The sequence below is a fragment of the Ptychodera flava genome, chromosome 19 (genome assembly GCF_041260155.1).
Source record: "Ptychodera flava strain L36383 chromosome 19, AS_Pfla_20210202, whole genome shotgun sequence".
Taxonomy (NCBI): domain Eukaryota; kingdom Metazoa; phylum Hemichordata; class Enteropneusta; family Ptychoderidae; genus Ptychodera; species Ptychodera flava.
Genome location: NC_091946.1, coordinates 29,705,748 through 29,725,702, shown reverse-complemented (window position 1 = coordinate 29,725,702; position 19,955 = coordinate 29,705,748). Strand labels below are relative to the sequence as shown.

Here is a 19,955-nt window from a genome sequence, read left to right as displayed (position 1 = left end):
ACTCAAACTCTTCCGACGAGCCCGTCGCCTATGTGCGTATTGCCCGGAAGTCAGATCAGTTACAATAACCTCGGCATTTCGACGCCGTCGAGGACTAACAAGACGACAGCATAGTGCTTGAGGCAAGGCTGGTATTTCGATGTTGAAAGTGTGTAAGGAAAACTGGAGGCCGCGAGTACTATAAATCTAAGACTCCACTTTATTCCACCAGAAAGTACACTACAGGCTGATGCTGACTCGATGCAAGGTACGAAGACAGATACACATGGCCTAATGACTAATAATGACAGCCGGCGTATGAATAAGTATAACGTGACAGTTTGTTTTGGTATCAACAATCCATGCTTCACGTTGAACATGATCAAGGTCGTCAACTACCTGAACAACATTATCCTACCTAGGATGTAGTTTTTAAAACGGCAGTGACTGATAAGGTTTGCGCTGTGGCAATAAAGCTTGTACTGTGGTCTGGTTCCTTGACCCATTTCTAACGCTGGCTGCGCTGCTAATGGGCAGGGAACCAGATTAAGGGTCAGGGAACCAGACTAGCTTGTACTATTGTTTGTGTTACTTTTCTCACCCATAGCATAATAAAAGACCAAAATGAACTTGTATAAATGTTAAAGAGATGTCGAAATTTCTCATTTTTCGTCTTCAAGTGAAATAATTATGGATTTGGATGAGGTGGGCATGTCTGTTTTTAAAGACAGTAGTAGTGTAAAGATGATTTACACTGGTTACATGCAAAAAGAACATATCCATCACCTGATGTCGAGGATATAAAGTTTAATTAATTTGCAGGGAATGTACAGAAAATGAACGTAACAATAAATACTTCAGGATAATTCACAATATGTTGTTTTTGAAAGAAGGCTCAAACTATTAACATGCAAAAACTAAAAATTAAGACCATGATAATGTTTACAATCCACTCCCGTTCAACTTGTGTCAGGAGCGACCAACTTATAGTACGGTACATTTTTCTTGTTGTCAAGCTTTGCATTTCAGAATAACTGTACCGTAGTATCAAAGCGAACGGTCAAATAAGTTTCTAAGAATGGCGTATTTGTTCTGCTTTATAACGATATCTGGATAAATCACAGTTCTGAAGTGTTTCCTGAGTTAGATTGCGCGTTTTAGTATCTTTAAGCGATGCCCTCTACTGTGGTGCTGTGCCGCGGTATGCAGCGACCGCAATTTATGACTAGCGCCACCAAGCGACAGACAGATATCCAGTAGAGTATAGTTAGGCAAAACAGGCCTGGGTCATGCAGGCACGCTGCACTGTCAGCTAATGCGTCGAGTTAGGCAATTATAAAGTTTGTTCAGAATAAGTTAAAAGAGAGAGAGAGGGGAAGTTTTTTAAATGGAAGCGAAAACAATATAAAATTTTATTGCCTGTCACGGATAATATTGACTATAAAGGATGTGCGTTAATCAAAGCCACACTGAGTGAATTCCTTATCTTGTTTTGAAATTCACCGCATTTGCCCATATTGAAATGCATTTAAATGTCAATCCTTCTGTCGAAAGGATATCAAGTACTATAACGAAGGGCATTAGCAAACTCTTGCTCCATGGAAGCATGTTAGACCTTTACTCTTCTTTACATTCATAAATTACATGTACTTGTTTCACAACAGAATATACTGGCACCATGGCTGACTTGCAGGGAATAACTGTGACACTTTCGCAATTTCCGATCCCTTCCAGCCTAAGGCTGATTATGCGTTTCAACACAAACTGTTTGGGGAATCTCATCGAATTCATTTCATCGTTTAAGGCTTAATTTCATTTCATTTCTTTATATTGAAGTTGTGGATACATCGTCTATTGTGGGAAAACTCTGCAATTGTGTATGTAAGTAAAAAAACAGAACGACAAAGAGAAATATATATATGTTGTAACGATTTTATTTGTTCTCGTAAAGTGATTAGCATACGATTTATATTTCCATATAAGGTTGAACTATGCGTGTCTAGTGATTGGATCAGTTCCAAAAGCCTGATGTATCATGCGACCGACGCATGTTTATCACGGTATGCTGCATGGTGCATATCCGCCCTTATTTGCGTCGAAACGACGTCCATAATAAATTTCCAGTCATGTCGGATAAACATTTGACGGATGGCCTTTCAAATGAATTAACAATTCATCATGTGACCGTGAGGGCCACGTTTACTGGCTCCAAAAGATCAATGATCGAAATCAGCTCAACCTGAAAGCAGTCCAAGCAAAATTGTGCCGAAATGTTCCCGTTTTTAGTAGCCATCTCGTCGCAGTCTGCTTGCTTTGTCCTCACAAAGTTTGCCATGTTCATTCAATGCAGTCGTAGAGTGCATAGCGTATCCAATAAGCTTTCCATACTTCTCACTTCTGTTTTGTCTTCTCTGAAACGGAAGGAAAATAAGACTTTTAGAAGAAAGTTTCTCTACAATGAAAGGAAAAAAATATTCGAACGAATAATTACGACAGGCTCTACCACAAGAGCGTTGTTAGGCCAGGATTATGAATTTCCTGCCACGCCCACCAGCTAGCAGTACGAGTACAGCAAGGAACACTGAGCTGTACGCAGATCGCCTATCCATAAGACAGGACATTATAACAGTGACTATGCGACTACCATCAGAGAGGTGTAAAACGCTAGTATTTTTGTTTTAAAGAGGCAACAAAAAAAAATAGACAATAAAATAAGTAAAGTGTGCGTACCTTCGCTTGGTTTCCGTCTTTGTGGTTCGTTGGCATCCACGTCGGTCAGTGCAACAGCAGCCTGGAACGCCGGCATATTTGCAGGACACAGTTCGGTGTCTTCATGCTGTGGTTGTTGCTGTTGACCCGAATCGTTGTCGGATTTTTTACCAGTTTCTCCCTCCATAATCCTGCAGAAAATGATGTCAAACGGAGCATCTCTCTGTTTTAGTGGTCAGAATTGTTCACGTATAATTTTATCATAAAGTACAGAAATAGCACAAAGGTCGACTGATATCAAATACTCAATTGCATATTTTGAAATTTTAAAATCGATCTCTGTAGAAATTTACCATGTTAAACCTTTATCACGATAATAAAATTTATAGATTCATTATATTTCTCAATTCAATATTCAATCACAATAATGTGAACATGGATTGGCCTCAATTTTGGTCGAAATAAAAGAGTTACGTACCTCAGGTATTTTGGACTCCCCTGCTATGTAGTAATTTCGGACAACCAGCTTAAAGCAGCCGCATCTGGTTCAGTCTGCAATGGAAGTTCAAGTCATGGTGTAAACAGCAGAATTCAAAAGAATGCAGAGTGATCCAGCTGCTATATTTAGAACGACTAGCTAGTCGTCTGCTCGAGGCCCACTCGGTAAATTCCATGTAGTAATGCATATGCTAATTTGCATTGATAATTCGACGAAGCAGCATATCTTTCGCTTCTGCAAAATGACATACGTCACTGCATGGAAACTGTTGACCCCAGTCACAGACATTTGCGAGTTTAAAGGGACTACCCGACCAGACGCACACGTCGTCCGCAACGACGCTTTGTTTGACCATCGGCTGAAAAACACGTGGCAACATGAAGTCAAGATATTGTGACAACTGGTACCATGGAGACATGTTTTAACATGTTATAGGTACTCCAGAATAGAATAACATGCTCTGTTTCAGGCAAAGCAGAACACCGTCGAATTTTCTTAAATAAAATCTTCATAAGAATAAAATCGAGTCCTAATGTCATACAAGTCCCCTGCCCAGTATGTAAACGCAGTTTTTGATTTGTGTGACATCAAAATAGTTTCTGATTGCAAGCATTGTGAAAATACTGAATATTTCAATTTAATTACCGAAGGGTGGTGCCACTGATATGTTGACCCTCTGGTATTTGTATGTCAATTATGGAGCTCATTAGCATACTGTGAACGCAAAGGAGGCGGAGTCATGGGTACTCTAACAAAAGAAACGCATGATATACCGCGACAAAGCGAAAGATACTGCTAACAGGCTGCTGGCTAACCTTTCACCCTATTTTTAAATTCACGACTTTACTCATGGTGGCGATGGGGCCCAAACGGGGGTGTCTCGATAGACGGCCATTACAAAGAAAATACAGAATTTTTCAAAATTTCTATAAATCTAAAATCCTTACCCTTGATGTTAAATAATCCAAAATATTACCGAAAGATAGATGCAGAAACCTTATTCAATATCATGAGTTTCAAAAATTAAAAAGACCCCGTGTTTACTTAATATTTTAGATTTTAAGTTTAACACTGGAACAAAAGCTTGCCAGACTTCGACAAAAGGGGAACAAAACCTTTGTTACCAAAAATGCTATTTTACTAAAATACCGCCTTTGATACTGTGAAACCATGACCGGTAGTGAACTAAATTTTAGATGTCCACTATACTTGGCTTAAACAGTTTTGTAGATGGACAAATCATTAAAATTCAGTAATATTATGATTGACCTTGTGTGCTAGCACAGGCAACAACAAAACGCCTTTGTTCCAGTGCCGTCGGGCCTCTTTTGTTCTGTACCGAAAAAGAATTACCACGAAGCTGCTGTACAAACATATCAAAAGGATTTAATTTTGTTATCGTTTCCCCAAAATACGACATGACAAGTATATAAGTTCACTTTCAAGTGAGTATTTAAACCAATGTACATATCTATAAGCTACTGCATGTTATGATTACCGCAATTTTGTTTGCAGCCGAACTCTAACACCGAGCTGATAGTTCGACTGTGAAATGTACGCCTTCGGGTCGCCATAACCTCTGTGGGCCTAGAAACTTTTTTTGGAAACAATAGCAAGTAAGGTTAGCTTCAGTATGACAAATACCAAATATAATGAGAGTATTCTTAAATAATAAATAAGAATAATGCAAGATGGCTTTTAACCTTTAAATTTTTCATTTTCGATGATTTATTTTCAGTTACTTATGCATGGCAGTCATTATGGCATTTAGTATGGGGGAATGAAAACACTCAGTTTTTAAAATGCCTTTATGGCTCTAATGTGAAATTTTGATAAATAATGTAAATATATCCCCCATATTAAATAATTGAGGTAAATAATAAAAACTCATTCGCGTTTAAAATGTTCAAAAACACTTCTCAAGGGTGAATCAAACTGCATGCAGTCTTAGCACGATGAGATTAATGTAAAATGAGCTGTTGAAGATAGAACTACTGTACTATTCGTATGATTTTACTGACTGAAAAAATTTCACAAATACAATATGGGTAAGACAATTACGGTCTAATAGACATAAATGACCAAAAATCAAGGAAAATTGGATCTAAAATCTAAAACTATCAACAATTATTAGCAATTTGGTCAAAAAATGGTACCAAAAGTGCAAAAATATTCTTATAAGAAAGATATGCTGAAAATTGTATCATAAAATAAGACTCTTCAAGAAAGTTATATCAATGAGCTAATGACAAGCTATCTTCTGAGCACTCTTTCTCAGAAGGTTTCACCTTAAGTAAGAAAATTCGTAATGTAGATGTATGCAAATGTCGTTGACGGACCAAATCTGGAGCAGCCAGAGATCAGTTTAACAACATTTTAACCATATCGGAATGAAACTGCATATAAAGATCCCCGAAAGTTACAACAATTTTGGATTAATCAGGGTTTTTCAGAAGAAACACAAATGGACAGATGAGCAAAAGGAATGGCCAACCTTCTCTTTTGGTGTTGTCCTTGTAGTTCTCGAATTTGCGAGGAAAGTAAAAATACAATTAACATCAATATGAAGAATCGCATGTTCTAGTCTGGCCTTGATTTCTGGAGTTTGACTGAGGACAAAATGTATCGTTTTCATAAGGGTGACCTTTTTTTTTTATTTGTTTCTCTTCTTCAGAGGATTACTTAAGCAGGGCGGCCGGGCGAAATAAAAAAAGACGAAAAAAAATCTATTTGTTTCAGTTCAATGTTTTGTCCATTCAGTCTGTACAATTTTTTAAGTACAAAAAATGTGTATTTGTTTTAGTTCAATGTTCTGTCCGTTCAGTCAGTGCAATTTCTTATCTTTCAGTTCAGTGTTCTCTAATTTTATACTCTACAATTTTTAAGTTCATTGCAGTGTTTCATCTAGGATGCTACACCAGGACAAGTCCCCCTCTTCAGGAATTTTGAGGGTAATTTAAAATGGGGGGGGGGTTAACTGAGACATTTACGCAAGTTTTAATGTTGCAATGATGTCACGTGTGATACACATACTACAGGCCATAAATCACTTGCTTACTCAATCCAAGTTGCTTGCTGCAATCACCATCCTCTATAAGATCTTTTCAAAGTAAAAAAATTTGAGTATCACTGTTATGAATTTATAGGGCTGCCAAGAGTGGTGCATGGCTCATTAATATTCATAAGCATTAGTATTCCTCACAAAAATGTAGCATATTTTGTATGCTACAGTATTCTGTATCATTGTCTGTACATATTCTGTATGTTTGCTTTCTTAAGGCTTGAAGTACATTCAAGCATAATAACAAGAGCTAACCATGTCCACTGTACATGCAAGAGATTTTTTTTTCATTTTTAACTGAACTGTGTGCGCTTACACATAGCAAGAAAAATATTTAGTTGTTAGAAAGGAATGTTTAGCAGTTCTGAAAAAAATAAATTTCTTGTTTGTCATGTTTTTACTGTGTTTATATCATCCCTGACCACTGTAAAGTTGCCCTATACAAACCAGTTAGCTGTCTTTTTCTAGTGACTTAGCTGGTCTTGTAATCTTGTGCGCAGACTCAGTAGAATTAAAACGACAACTTAGGAGGTTGGACTGGTCTGAGCTGTTTTGAATGCGGAGTTTCTCGATGTCAGATTTTGTCAATCATTTTAGAATGGGGAAAATAAAAAAACAGAAAGGCTGGTTGTCACCGACAGTTAACTTTAGGGTTTATTTGCCTGGAAACCAAGTCAGTGTTTGTTCATTTAATTCAAAAACTGGAGCCTTTGACACCACAGCCTTCTTGTGACTTTCATTGGATGCAGTCCCGCGTCACAGTGCCAACGCCATTCACCCCGGGACTGAACTGAACACGAACGTTTCTGTAACAGTAAAGTCCAATTTTTCGTGTCAATTTTTGCTACCAGAATTATTTTCATAGTGTTGTTGACATTCATACCAAGCACAAAAACTTCAGTTGTCTCCTTTTCTCAATCGTATAATGTAACACAGAAACCTAATCGAGCTGGGGCAATGACAGGGCAAAATCAACGTACTGAAATTAACCCGTGGTATTGTTTCAACAGCATTTTATTGAAACAGTTCAAAAAGTATCAAAATCGAACTAAAATTAGTTCATTTCATGTATATATGTTCTTGCTACACTATACAATGCCTGTTACCACACCATAAACAGGTGCCGAAAACGGGACAAATGCATCGAAGTGTGACACTTATGATATTTAATATGCCATTCCAGCCAGCTCAGTGCACTGCGCGGGGGATCGCCCCTCCTATGACAATTGGCGGCGCCCAGCACACCAAAGAGGTACCTGTGGAAACGCAGCGATCTGTTGGCGGGGTAGCGTGCGTCGCTCTGTGGGTCAAAGGCCCACCCCGTATCCGTGGCGGTTTGACCTTTGACCCGCATAGCGACGCACGCTACCCGCCCGTCAACAGATAGCTTCGTTTCCACAGCTAGCCAAAGAGGGGGAATCGCGCAATCGCGCAGCCAAGATAAAAAATACATGCTAGGATGATCGCCTCAGAGGCGGCGCAAATAAAAAAGTTTTTTTATTTTCATGTGGCAGCTGAAATTTACGGTCGGTCGGGAGATGAGAAACACAGAAAATAAAAATGTCGCCCTAATAGAAGTAAATGGTTGCACCATAACGATGAAATAGAGTGAGTCGAAAAAATCTGTGACATTATTCGTCCGACTATTTTTCCTTTGAAATCAAACAATGTCACACTGCATAAAAACCCTATAATACTCACTGTATTAATATGGATTATTGCCTGTATTTTAGCTGAAGAGTGCATGTACAGATGAATACAGTCACGTTCAGCGTGGTATCTTTATCGGCCAACCTTATTTGTAATCAAGTAATGCAAATGGCAATAACAAATTTGGTAAAATGCTAAATTGTTTCTGTTTTCCCTGGGTCCTGGGTACGAATAGCGGCTTAAATGACGAAACGCCTAGTTGTGCAACGTTATCAGGAAATTGAAATAAGAAATTATTGACTCCGCGTGTTTTAAACTTAAGAAACCTCCAGTTTTACGGTTATTAATAAGGAGAGCTTAGTTTTACAACACGGTGCTAAAAAGAGGGGAGGGCGTTCAATTTTGCGCAAGACGGTTTGAACGGGAGTCATATTTTACATAAGATTTGTGTGGCAATAATGTTGAACGAAATATGACACCAAAAAAGCACTAGAACATGCATTAGGGAAAGATTGCATTAACTTGCATGGTACCTGAAACCCGGGTCCTTCCCTGACCAACTCGGGTGACAAACAGAAGACTTTTACATGTAATCCCCCAAAGGTGTGAATGTTCGATTGTTAAGTTTATCTTATCAAGCTGGTGCCATTGTAGGAAAGGCAGGTCTGTGAAATTGATCCTCTGATAACTAAGTAGGAAAGTAGGGTATTCCTAAGTTAATGGAGCTTTCCCGTAATTTTATTCTGACAGCATATACGTCTACGTACAATATAAAATCATTCTACCAACAACAGTGCAGGTATATACATTTCTAGGTGTGACCGTTTTCCCTAGAATTCATCATTTTATTATGAGGGGGTCACTTTAAATATCAAATTCCTTACTCTTCTTGGAGAGAGTTAACAATTATGAACTTGACCCTTAATGATTTTCTGACTGTTCTGAATCTAACGATTAATCATAAGCAAAAGTGTCAGAACCCAAACGTATACCGTTTTCCTGTTCTTGTTTGTTTCAAAACTGGTCTTGAAAACTTACGAAAAAAATCTAAGCGTTATTATTTTCAGTGTAGCATTGGACTTTCGTTTGCTTACAAGGTAAACATCCTTTGTAGCTGGGAGACACTGCCTAATTTCTACACAATTCTAAATTTCCACTTTAGTTACAACTTCATAATGCTATAAACTTTCTTTCCTGTATTACTTTATTCAGTGTCACAACATGTGGGGCACTGCACCAAGAGATTCGAAAATCCGTAGCTATAAAATATGTAGAGAAACACGAAGAATAAAAAAACAACAGAAAATTAGTTGTGCAAGTTGTGTATTGCAAATGTTACATCTGGTGCATTATTTCCATTGGAGTAAGGATTGTTCGAACAAGATGAGTGAAGAAATAAGAAATTTCCTTATTTTAGGGAAAATTATCAGACGAGTAATTCATTCCGGCAATGAATACTTTGGAGCTGAAGAGATGTAAACTGATACAACAGACCAAACTGGCATTTGTATGGTCGCCTGGACTTACCATATCCTTATCAACATATTAAAAACAGCAATATCCAATCATAGTTGAATGATGTGTAACGTGTGACTATAGGTAATGCTATAAAGGGAACAACCCTAAAACACACTTGCACGTACTAAGAAATCAACGTATCCTCCGAAACACCCCCAAACGATTCGATTCGATTCGATTTGACTTTTTTCTCAAAATGGGTGACACTAACGAACCCCAAAAAAGTGACGTTAAAAAACCTCCAGAGGTGACCGAGACCGTCGAAGCCACCACGCTAACAACTACTGATTCAAAGCCGTCGACGGAAAGCAACGAGCCACAAGGTAATCATGCAAAACAATATTCTTGCATATTGTTATACGTTTGAGCCACATTTGCGCTAAATCAATCGGTTAAATCTAATGAATATAAAGGAGATGAAATCTTTGATTGGTTCCTTTTTGGCGACGAAAACTTTCCCTCGCCAGAACACCTGGCTTAACTATGGTATCAGCTATGCCACCGATACATTGTAATCAATGCTACTGTATGAAGACCTCACCGAACCTGAGTCTTCAGGTAATTGTCGCTCGACTTCAGTGGAATTTATCCGAAATTAAATGTTCATTTTCAGCAAGTCGCGGTGGGGGTAAATATAAAGCAGGGGTACCTGAAGTCGGCTTGCTACCAGGTAAGATATTTAACACCACCGCAGGTAAAGTACATCTTCTCTATATGTATGTCAAATTTAGAAAGTTGCAAACTGAAACTAAGATGAGACTATTTGATCAATCCGTTTATTAAAGTCCAATTAATGTTACCAATTCTTCTGAACTGAAAACCCAAGGCTGAAGGTCCGTAAGTCATTCCTGCACTCTGAGATCGTAACCTATCCATATCATTATTTTCTAAGTTTCTTCGCAGAGAAAAAAATATCTGGTGTACTGTTTTTGCTTTACGCAAACTAATTGTTATCGAAATCGATATTAAGGATTTGTCAGTTTCATCGGTTGGGGGTGGATTCATGGGGTCATCCTGTTTTTGACTTTGGGGATGGAATCACCATGTTTTTTGAAATGCCCAATATGGGATTGTTTGTTTTTGAAATTCAATACTGGCTCATACATGCCTGAAATACATTGTGCCAGCCAAGAATTTCACCAGTCAGTTCTCGCGGGCACGTACTTTAATATATCAGACATATATACACCAGAGATATCTAGATGATTAATATTTTTCGGCGCGCCCTTCGGACGTGGTACTTTAATGTATCAGAGATATTTTCAAGTAAAATATGATTTTTTTTTTGTTAGAAAAATGATATTTAACAAAAGGTAATTTTTATTATTATCAGCCGGGCTATTATGGTCTAATACGAAAAGGAAAGGTCTTCTCAGACCCTATGCACATCAGATTTGGATACAACCTATAAAAATGGCTCTCTTTATGACGTGCACAAAAACTAATCCACCGCCTCCGGCCGAAGAAACTGACCAGTCTATAGACCAGTCCCTTACCACGCCATAATGACCACCTGACCGTTCAAGTTTTACATTTATTATAATAAATTTTGCCGCAGGTGGGATTCAGATTCGGCGATAGGCGATGGTTGTAGGCAGGGGCTTGCATAACCGTGAGTAGATTTAAATGACTTAATAGGGCGATGATTACGTCATAGGCACGATTAGCTTACAAAATAATATCGGCAAAATGTTGGCGCCTCGGCAGTCGGTTGTACTCGTCATTCAGATTATTGAGTGAAATTCAAGACGACCAACAATAATGTATGCCAAGTCAAGTGGGATGAAATGCTAGTTCCTCTTCGTCAACTGCTGAATCATTATCCATTTGCAGTATCGAAAGATTTAAAACTCATTTCTCTACTTCTTTCCAGTAACAACTGTACTCAGTTTCCAAAAACTTGTCTTGAAAGGTCACCAACCCCGTTGGAGCGCATCATTCAAGAACAAAGAAATGTCCCCAAAGTGTGATGGAAGACTGCCGACCTATTTTTTAACAATATAAATGTGTGCTCTTCTATATGTGTTAAATGGCCAACATTTAAAATGATTCAATGTCGAGTACTTTCATTACTAATGTTGTGAACTAATGAGGTTGTCCATAAAGAAGGGAAAGAACTATTTAACCGGTGTAATTATTACTCTAACGTAATATATATCTTTAATTTTTATATATACCATTTCAACTTGTGATCTGCGTTTTATTGGTTCACTTTTAGGAAAGAAAAATAATGGTTTGAAGTGGTAATAACGGACAAATAGAAAGCCCTTTCCTACTGTATTCATGAATCGAAATGAGTAGTTTTAAACATAAATACAACTGCCGAAAAACTGCTCATCACTTCCTACGGCTCATTCCTAAGCCATTTGCATTTTAAATATGGATAGAATAGCTTGGTTTATTGTTCTGTTCCGTACTTAGTTGACAAAGTTGCATGTTAGGCAAAATTTATTGAACCATATTTTGCGGAGGCGATCATTGGCCAAACCATCTCATGATCAGACTGACTCGTCAAGTGTCTCAAAGATCCGCATAAAGAACGTAAAGAAGGACATAGTCGGTTGTGGTTACTATAATGTTACTAACTTTTCCTACTTAAATAAAGGTTAAGGTTTGTCTCAACTAATTTTCTTGTATGGTGTATTCATTGTTGTTGACTCTGTTTGACTGAGGTGCATTGCATATGAAATGACGTCTACGGCGACACACAACGTGATGTTATGCTGCTCCGAGGCCGAACAAGGGGTTACAACTCTGTTCAGTCCACTGATTCTATTGTACTCAAGACAATGTATGAGGCAAGAAATTCAATCTTTATTTCAATTGCCTTAGCAGGAAAACAACACAAATTTGAGGCCTAATCCATGGTCTTCACATGTTGATGCCAATGGTAGAAAATGTTTTGTGAAATGATGAACGTCTTCTGAAATGCAACAATGCCACTACTTGAAATGATTCATATCTGTTTCTAAGCTAGAGTATTAAAAAGAAATTGAAATCGAATTTGTATTTTGTTTCTTTTTTGCAAGAAGAATGGGAGGCAAGACAAAAAGGAACTGCAAAGGCATAACTTGTGTGAACGACGATGTCTAGGGCGTTTCACCATAGTCACATTTACTGTAAAGGTGACATTTACAAACTCCATAGTGATGACAAGTGTTCAACATGATACTCAACGTAAACCTACACGATTGGTCTATGAGCTTCTACGACAGAGCAGGCGATAAATAATAATCTGACTCTTTTCTGTCTTGGAACTCTTTAGAATGTGTTTGCAAGCTGGGAAAGTATGTTCAACAAACATTTATCTAAATGCAACCATGTCAAGAGTGATTTGGATTGATGCCAATTAGAAACTTAGAGGCTTGAAAAGTATGGATCATAAAATTAAGCAAGAAAGATATGAACACTGGAAAGAAATTTTACATTCCATGAAACATGTTTAAATGCATTTATCTCAATTAACTAATGACAACAAACTATCTTCTGAGCACTCTCTCAGAAGATTTCACCATGATTGAGAAAATTCTAACAGTAGATATTTGTAAATGCCACCATGACTTCAACAAAACTGAAATGATTCTCGTTTGCGGACCAAATTTGGAGCAGTCAGAGATCAATTTAGCGATATTTTGACAAAATCCGGATGAAACTGTACAAAAAGCCCTACAAAACGTACGACAATTTTGATCCTATCAGGGTTTTTCGGAAGAAAACAAGATGGACAGATGAGAAATAGGAATGGTCATCCCTCTTTTTGGTGTTCTTGTAATTCTAAAGTATGTGAGGAAATGTGAAAAATAAATGTAGAATCACAAGTTCTAGTCTGACCTTGATTACCAGAGTTTGTCTAAGGACAAAACGTATCGCTTTCATCATTGAAATATAATTTGATCCACTATAATAATATAGAGAGTTAAAAAACACTTTTTCATTTCACCCTGAAATTTTCGGAAAGGACACCCAGTTTCAGGAAGTATGAAATAACATTACACTAATCTTATTAAAGTATATTTACTCGGGGAATTGATGAGCAAATGATCATATAAACAAGTTCCAGTTTATCATGTTTACGGTTGAGTTTTATTTTATTTATGGTTTATTTGTTTATTACATTTGTGGTTCCGGGTTGATACATTAATGGTTGGCTGTATTATTACCTTTGTGGTTGATTTTATTACAATTGTCGTTAATATTACATTATGGAGATTATTACATTTATTGAGGTTACAACTTTTAGTATCCATGGTAACACTAGTAGCTTTTTATTTTCGTCGTTCTTGCTGAAAATGCGGGAAAAAATTATTTTTCCATATTAATGAAAGAAAAATGACGTCATTTGCGACAGCGCTTTTTATACCATATTCTAAATTTCCACATGTGTTTTAGTCTGTTTACCAATCGCTCTACACGTTAGTTACAACTTCGAATTATTATGAGCTTTCTTTCCTGGATAACATTATTCAGTGTCACAATATGTGGGGTACTGCACCATGAGATCCGAAAATCCATAGCGGTATAAAACATGTACGGAAACGAGCACAATATAAGACAACGGAAAATTAGTTGTGCAAGTTATGCCTTGCAAATATTACATCTTGTACATTGTTTGTATTGGAGTCAGGGTTGTCAGATCAAAGATCAGTGAAGAAATGAGAAATTTCTTGCGGAAAATAATCAGACTAGTAATTAATTCTGGGAATGAATATTTTTGAGCTGAAGAAATGTCAACCAAAACAATATAACTTAATGGAATTTGTATGGTCTGCTAGACTCAATATATTCTTATTAAAATATACAAAAACAGCGACATCCAATCATATTCGGTTGAACTGTGACGCGTGACTACGTTATGCTATAAAGGAAACAAAAAATCTTCATCACGTAACTACGAAACAAACGCATCCTCCAGAACCCAGCAAACGCTTCGATTCGACTTGTTCCTCAAAATGAGTGACAGTAACGAACCTAAAAAAGAGGTGATCGAGACAGTCGAAGCCACCACGGTATCAACTACTGATACAATGCCGTCGACAGATACCAACGAGCCAAAAGGTACTCGTGCAAAGCAAGCGATATTCTAGAATTTTGTTAACGGTTGAGCCACTTGGGGCGTGATTATGTGTTGAAGGTAAAACGCGCTTCACGGACAAGTATTCGGACTCTCGAGTTTTAACAAATCTTTTCGGATCTGCCACGTTTGGGGATTCATTTTAAAGCTTTGGAAGTCAGAAAGGTTTCAACTGTCTTAGATTTTCGAAAATAGCAAATTTTATTTTTCTCCATAAAGTTAACATGGGGATGGCGGCCATTTTGAATTCCAAATATCGTCAAATGTTGGGTAATTAGCTTCTCTAGTACCAAAATTTGCTCAGTGACACCTGAGTTTTATTCTTGATTTGATAAGGGTGTGATTGAAAGTTTCATTGTGAAAAGTTTACGATAAAAGTTAAGTATTTTACTGCCGTGGCGCATGCTACCTGTACATCCTTTGATTACACAGGTAAGAGCGCGGCGTATGGATATGACATTTTTGATCAGTTCCCATTTTGCGGCGAAACTTTCCGATGTCATCGATACATTGTTATCATTGCTACTGCATGAAGACCCCGCTCACCTCGAGTCTTCAAGGACTTGTCGCTCGACTTCAATGGAATTTATCCGAAATTCGATGTTCATTTTCAACAGGTAAATGTAAACCGGGGGTATCTGAAATCGGCGTGCTACCATGGAAGGTGTTTAACACCACCGCAGGTAAAGTACCTTCTCTCTATATATTTCCAATTTAGAATGTCGCAAAATGAAACGAGGATTAGGCTATTTGGTCCATCCATTTGTTAAAGTCCAATTAAAGTTTACAATTCTATTGAAGTAAAAACCAAAGGCTGAAGGTCCGTAAGTCGTTTCTTGACACTGAGATCATAACCGACCCATTTCATAATTTTCTTATTTTTCTTCGTAGAGAAAAAAATCACTCTTTTTGTTGCACATAAACTAATTGTTATCGAATCGAAATTGCCACGTCATATTAGCTCATTCACGCCGATAAAGTTTTGCTTTGATTATCATTAATTTTGCCGCAGGTGGAATTCAGATTCGGCGATAGGTGATAGCCGGAGAGAACTTGCATAATCGTGAGTATATTTTAATGACGCCAACAAAGTCAGACGCTTACAACAAAATGTTGACAAGACCTTGGTGCCTCGCCATTTGGTAGCACTCGTCGGATTTGTTGAGTACAATTCGTAGACAACTACCAAAATATATATATATCAATTCATAGACAACTACATATATATCTATTCAAGTATGATGATAAGTTATTCTCCTCATTATCCGTCAACTACTGAATCAACAGCAATAGCCGTTCGCAGTATAGAAAGATAAAAAGTACTTTCTCTACTTCCTTCCAGTTGTTACAACTGTACTTAATTCGCAACAACTTGTCTCGACAGGTCACCAGCTTCGTTAGGTGCATGATTCCAGAACAAGGAAATGCTCCGCCTCCTCAAGTGTGATGGAAGACTGTCAACCTATCTTTGAACAATATAAATGTGTGCTGATCTATATGTGTAAATGGTCAATTCTTACAATGATTCAATGTCGTGTAATTCCATTATTAATATTCTGCATTAATAAAATTGTCTAGAAAGAAGGTAGGGAACGAATCAGCCGGTGTTATTTTTTCTCTAACGACATTACATATTTTTAATTTTCGTATACAACATTTCAACTGGTGATTGCCTTATATTCTTTAACAGATGTCACTCGCGCGACATCACTGTCACGCTACCTGTTCGGAGATTGACCTCGCTGTGCGAAAATTACAATATTTGCTAAAGCTTGTCTGAAGATTTCAAGAACTGTATTGTTTATCACGGGATGACATTACAAGACACAATATATTATTCCCGTGTTGATCTACCCGAAATATCCTTGTCCCTTAATGCAATTCAAATTTTCATGTCGGCTACATCGCACCGTAGGCAGAGAGCGGCAGCCATTTTAGTTGTTTACTTTGTTTACTATCACATTGCAAATGTAGTTCGGGAAAACTCGCGAAAACTGGTGACGTTTATCGTACATATCTCTACGATTTACCGTAAAATATCACAGTTGATATTTTACTGTAAAAGTCACCAGGATGGAACGATATGGGCATGGGTTCATGGTACTTAGTTGATATTGTTGCATGTTTTCACAAAATGTAAATTGCTTTCGCGACTGTAATCTTCTGTAACATCGTGATTAAAATTAATGAAGAATCACAAGACAGAAATTGTCATTAAATTGTCCTTTAAAGTAAATGTTCAATAGGTGTTCAAAATCATCAGAACAACAGAAGGATAATGAATACATAAAGCCGGAGCACTTTAAAATATTGCATGACAGGCAAATCCTCATTTCATGCTTTGCTATCAAATGGACTAGTGTCTTTTAAGTTGTCATTTTTGAGGCTCGTTAAACGAAGATTGATGATATAGGGTCTCTGAGATATGACATTTGTGAGGAAAGCGAATAGTTAACCGACATAAATTGTCAGATGTTGACCCAAGTAACACTACAATTGCTATTAAACCACAAGAAGAAGCAAATTGTTATTGTAGCTTTGGTAAAAGTGTTAAAATGTGTTTGGTTTAAATGTAAGACAGCTTTCAGTGTTTTTACTGGACAATAGCCAAATGTACATTTGACATTTCGCTTTCGAAATTGACATATTGACCTCATACATCTATGTCTTGTTACATTGACATCAACATCACGGCGGTTCAACCTCTGTAACATGCACATCCAATATGATAACATGTGACAAAGGGATTTTATTAAATTATCCTGTCCATTACATGTTTGATATTTATTGTACTTGCTTGTACTATGTATTATAAGAATAAGTGAACAACAAAACTCCGCATACCTGCATAATTATTTAGATGTACTATGAAGTTTTATATCAACCTAGCAAACTACCTGAACTCAATCGATGCCTTAAATTCAAAGCGCCCATCCCATAAATGTCTTCTCTGTGATCAAGAATGGAATTTCCGATTTATTAAAAGCAAACGTCTTCATAGATCTCAAAATAAGTACTTACTGTTGTAATATGATTGCAAAGAATTGAAAGATTAAGATATTCTGTAATTCTGTGCTTGAGGGTCACTCTGTTTGAACTGCAACCAAGGCTTGAATGAGGTTTCAAAATACTCAATAGGATCAAGATCTGTTCAGAGCGAAGTAAATTATTCAGCTCTTCTTAACCCTTTGAGCGCCAAAGTCAATTTCTGTTGCCTGTATAAAATATAACCCAAACAATTTTTTTAAGTCCAAACATTTTATTCTGATATTTCCAAATTTTGACCTAAAACTGGAGTTTACAATGAGTACTGTCCACCAGGTCAAACATTTTCGAAAGAATTACAAAAAAATTCATATAATTTGGTAAAATGTGTCACCAAAATTTTGGTGGGAAAAATTACCGCACTCAAAGGGTTAAATTGAAATATCTCGGAAAGGCAACGTTGCTGGAGGAATTCTCCTTCGAACGACGTGCAAAACATCGTGTCACTCATGCACATTTGAGCTATGGCTTATACAAAAGTGTATTATTTCCCGATTAACATGTGTGATCAACACTAAACCAGTTCCAAATAGTTTCATGGACATCGTTTTCCGAAATGATGCAGTTCTTTGTATGAGCTAAAAATAACACTCGCAACATGTCGAAGGGAGGCAAGGAATGCAAGGTTAATAGTTGTATTAAGACACAGTATGTGACAGTGACGAAAATGCAAATACAAATGCAACAGAGTACTCAACGAGGTGGGAAAATGACGACTGGAAATTTCATACACATTTATGTTTCAGTTTATCTTTTGTACTGCCAACACAAACACAGATACGGTTTGATATAAGAATACCATAACATAGCAAGTTTTTCACAGTTCATGGTATAGCTTAACTCCTTTGCTTAACATTCCAGGGAGGTAAGTAGCTATAAACCGCATCCGACCTCATATTTTTGTAAGAGCGTCAGTGACTCTGGACCTGTTGGTGACAGGGTTAATTGATGTATGTTTAACGAGGGGCTCACGTGCACCATATCAGAGAATCAGGCGTTGTAACTTCCTTAACCTCTATGGACTTCAACTTGACCCGATTAGACTCTGCTATTAATAAGCGAAAATCCAATTGCGAAGACGAAAAAGTCCTGCTCTTTTAAAGGGTAAAAATGGCGCAGAGGTTCTTAAATACTCATTATTGTCTTTAAAAAGAATGGATTCAAAAAGATGGGGATGCATTAAACTAATATGCATCTTAAAAAAACAAAACAAAACCAAAATAACATACATGCGAAATGGCAAATCATCAAAGAGAATCAGGGAACTCTCTCTGATGGCAAACAATAGATATGAAAACGAGATACTCGGGAAGAAAGTATCTCCTTAGTTTCAGGTGGTCTGTGTGAAGTAGATCGACACCTTAGTAAGATTTGTGTTCCTGAACAATAAAATACACGGAAATAATACTTAAGTATTTCCTCATCTTATCGAATTTCATTATCCTAGGTCTTTTAAAAAACTTGCAGTACGTCTTATTCATATGATTTTTTGGGGGTTTGATTACTTCAAATAATCAGAATATTGGGACGGGCGAAGTAAAGTTGGCGGCTAATGCGGTCACAAATTATATCGTTAACTATTTTTGTAATATCTTAATAGTCATCAGATGGTCTCTAATTTGTGTGTTTTTAATTTTATTACCAAATCGGATTAATTAATTATATAACCAAATGTCGTTGATCGACACTAGATTAAGTTCGATGATCAAAAAAAATGTGCGAGCACAGTACATCAAGGCGCCTTCAATTAAGCTTAAATTCTTTGTTTGTCGTCTTTGAATTTTCCTAAAATCTTCCCTCCCGGCAGGTAAATAAAACAAGTACAGAAATAAAACACAATGTAAATACGTACATGTACATTAATTTTCCGATGAATGTTCTTAGGTTGGTAAAGGAAAAGCTTTTTTTATTTCTAATACCCGAATTCACAAAATTATTATTTGACTGATCTCTTCCCTGATACATTATCGTCTTTTTTGTCAATTTATAGGTGAATCTGATTCATGGCGCCGTCGTTTCGAAAAGTCACTTCAAAATATCTCTCTGTACAATTCAACTAGAGATTTTAACTTTTGACCAAGTCTGAAAATCAAGAATTTGTTCTGTAAATAGATACAGACGTATACCTAAAAGGTCTCACCGTAATAAAGATAATGGTTTCTCTCAAATGGTTTTCATGTGAAGCATATTCAGTATAGAAATGTTGCGTTTACCCACCCTGCTTGGTATCATTAACATATGAAATGATACATAGCAACATAACACGCGATGTCATGCTGTTCAGAGGCCATACTATGGTTTTACCTTCCTGCCCAGTCCAGAATATCGTTGTTTTTTTCAAAAGTACACAAGAATTTAAGGCATTAAGGGTAAGGAAAACAAAAAAGTTAATTTATGATTGAAATCATGATATTCAGATGTTG

At 37.0% G+C, this 19,955-nt stretch overlaps 3 long non-coding RNA genes across 5 annotated transcripts in view; 2 read left to right on the top strand and 1 right to left on the bottom strand.

The window, feature by feature from the left end:
* Positions 1 to 1,895: 1,895 nt before the first annotated feature.
* Positions 1,896 to 19,955, bottom strand: part of LOC139119212 (uncharacterized) — an 83,605-nt gene continuing 65,545 nt past the window's right edge. The window contains exons 2-4 of one of the 2 annotated variants that reach the window (XR_011548871.1): positions 3,167 to 3,240; positions 2,710 to 2,879; positions 1,896 to 2,390 (exon numbers count right to left, since the gene is read on the bottom strand). This is a non-coding gene — a long non-coding RNA (uncharacterized lncRNA). Of the gene's footprint in view, positions 2,391 to 2,709; positions 2,880 to 3,166; positions 3,478 to 19,955 lie in introns of those variants that run through there. The other variant, XR_011548870.1, reaches the window with a different exon arrangement.
* Positions 9,506 to 12,042, top strand: LOC139119214 (uncharacterized). The gene is made up of 4 exons (XR_011548874.1): positions 9,506 to 9,739; positions 10,030 to 10,086; positions 10,975 to 11,028; positions 11,329 to 12,042. It is a non-coding gene; the product is annotated as an uncharacterized lncRNA (long non-coding RNA).
* LOC139119213 (uncharacterized) lies at positions 14,210 to 16,071 on the top strand. Of its 2 annotated transcripts, none has more exons than XR_011548873.1 (4): positions 14,210 to 14,471; positions 15,105 to 15,170; positions 15,500 to 15,550; positions 15,830 to 16,071. It is a non-coding gene; the product is annotated as an uncharacterized lncRNA (long non-coding RNA). The 2 variants fall into 2 exon arrangements; XR_011548872.1 differs by having other exon boundaries at positions 14,220 to 14,471; positions 15,872 to 16,071.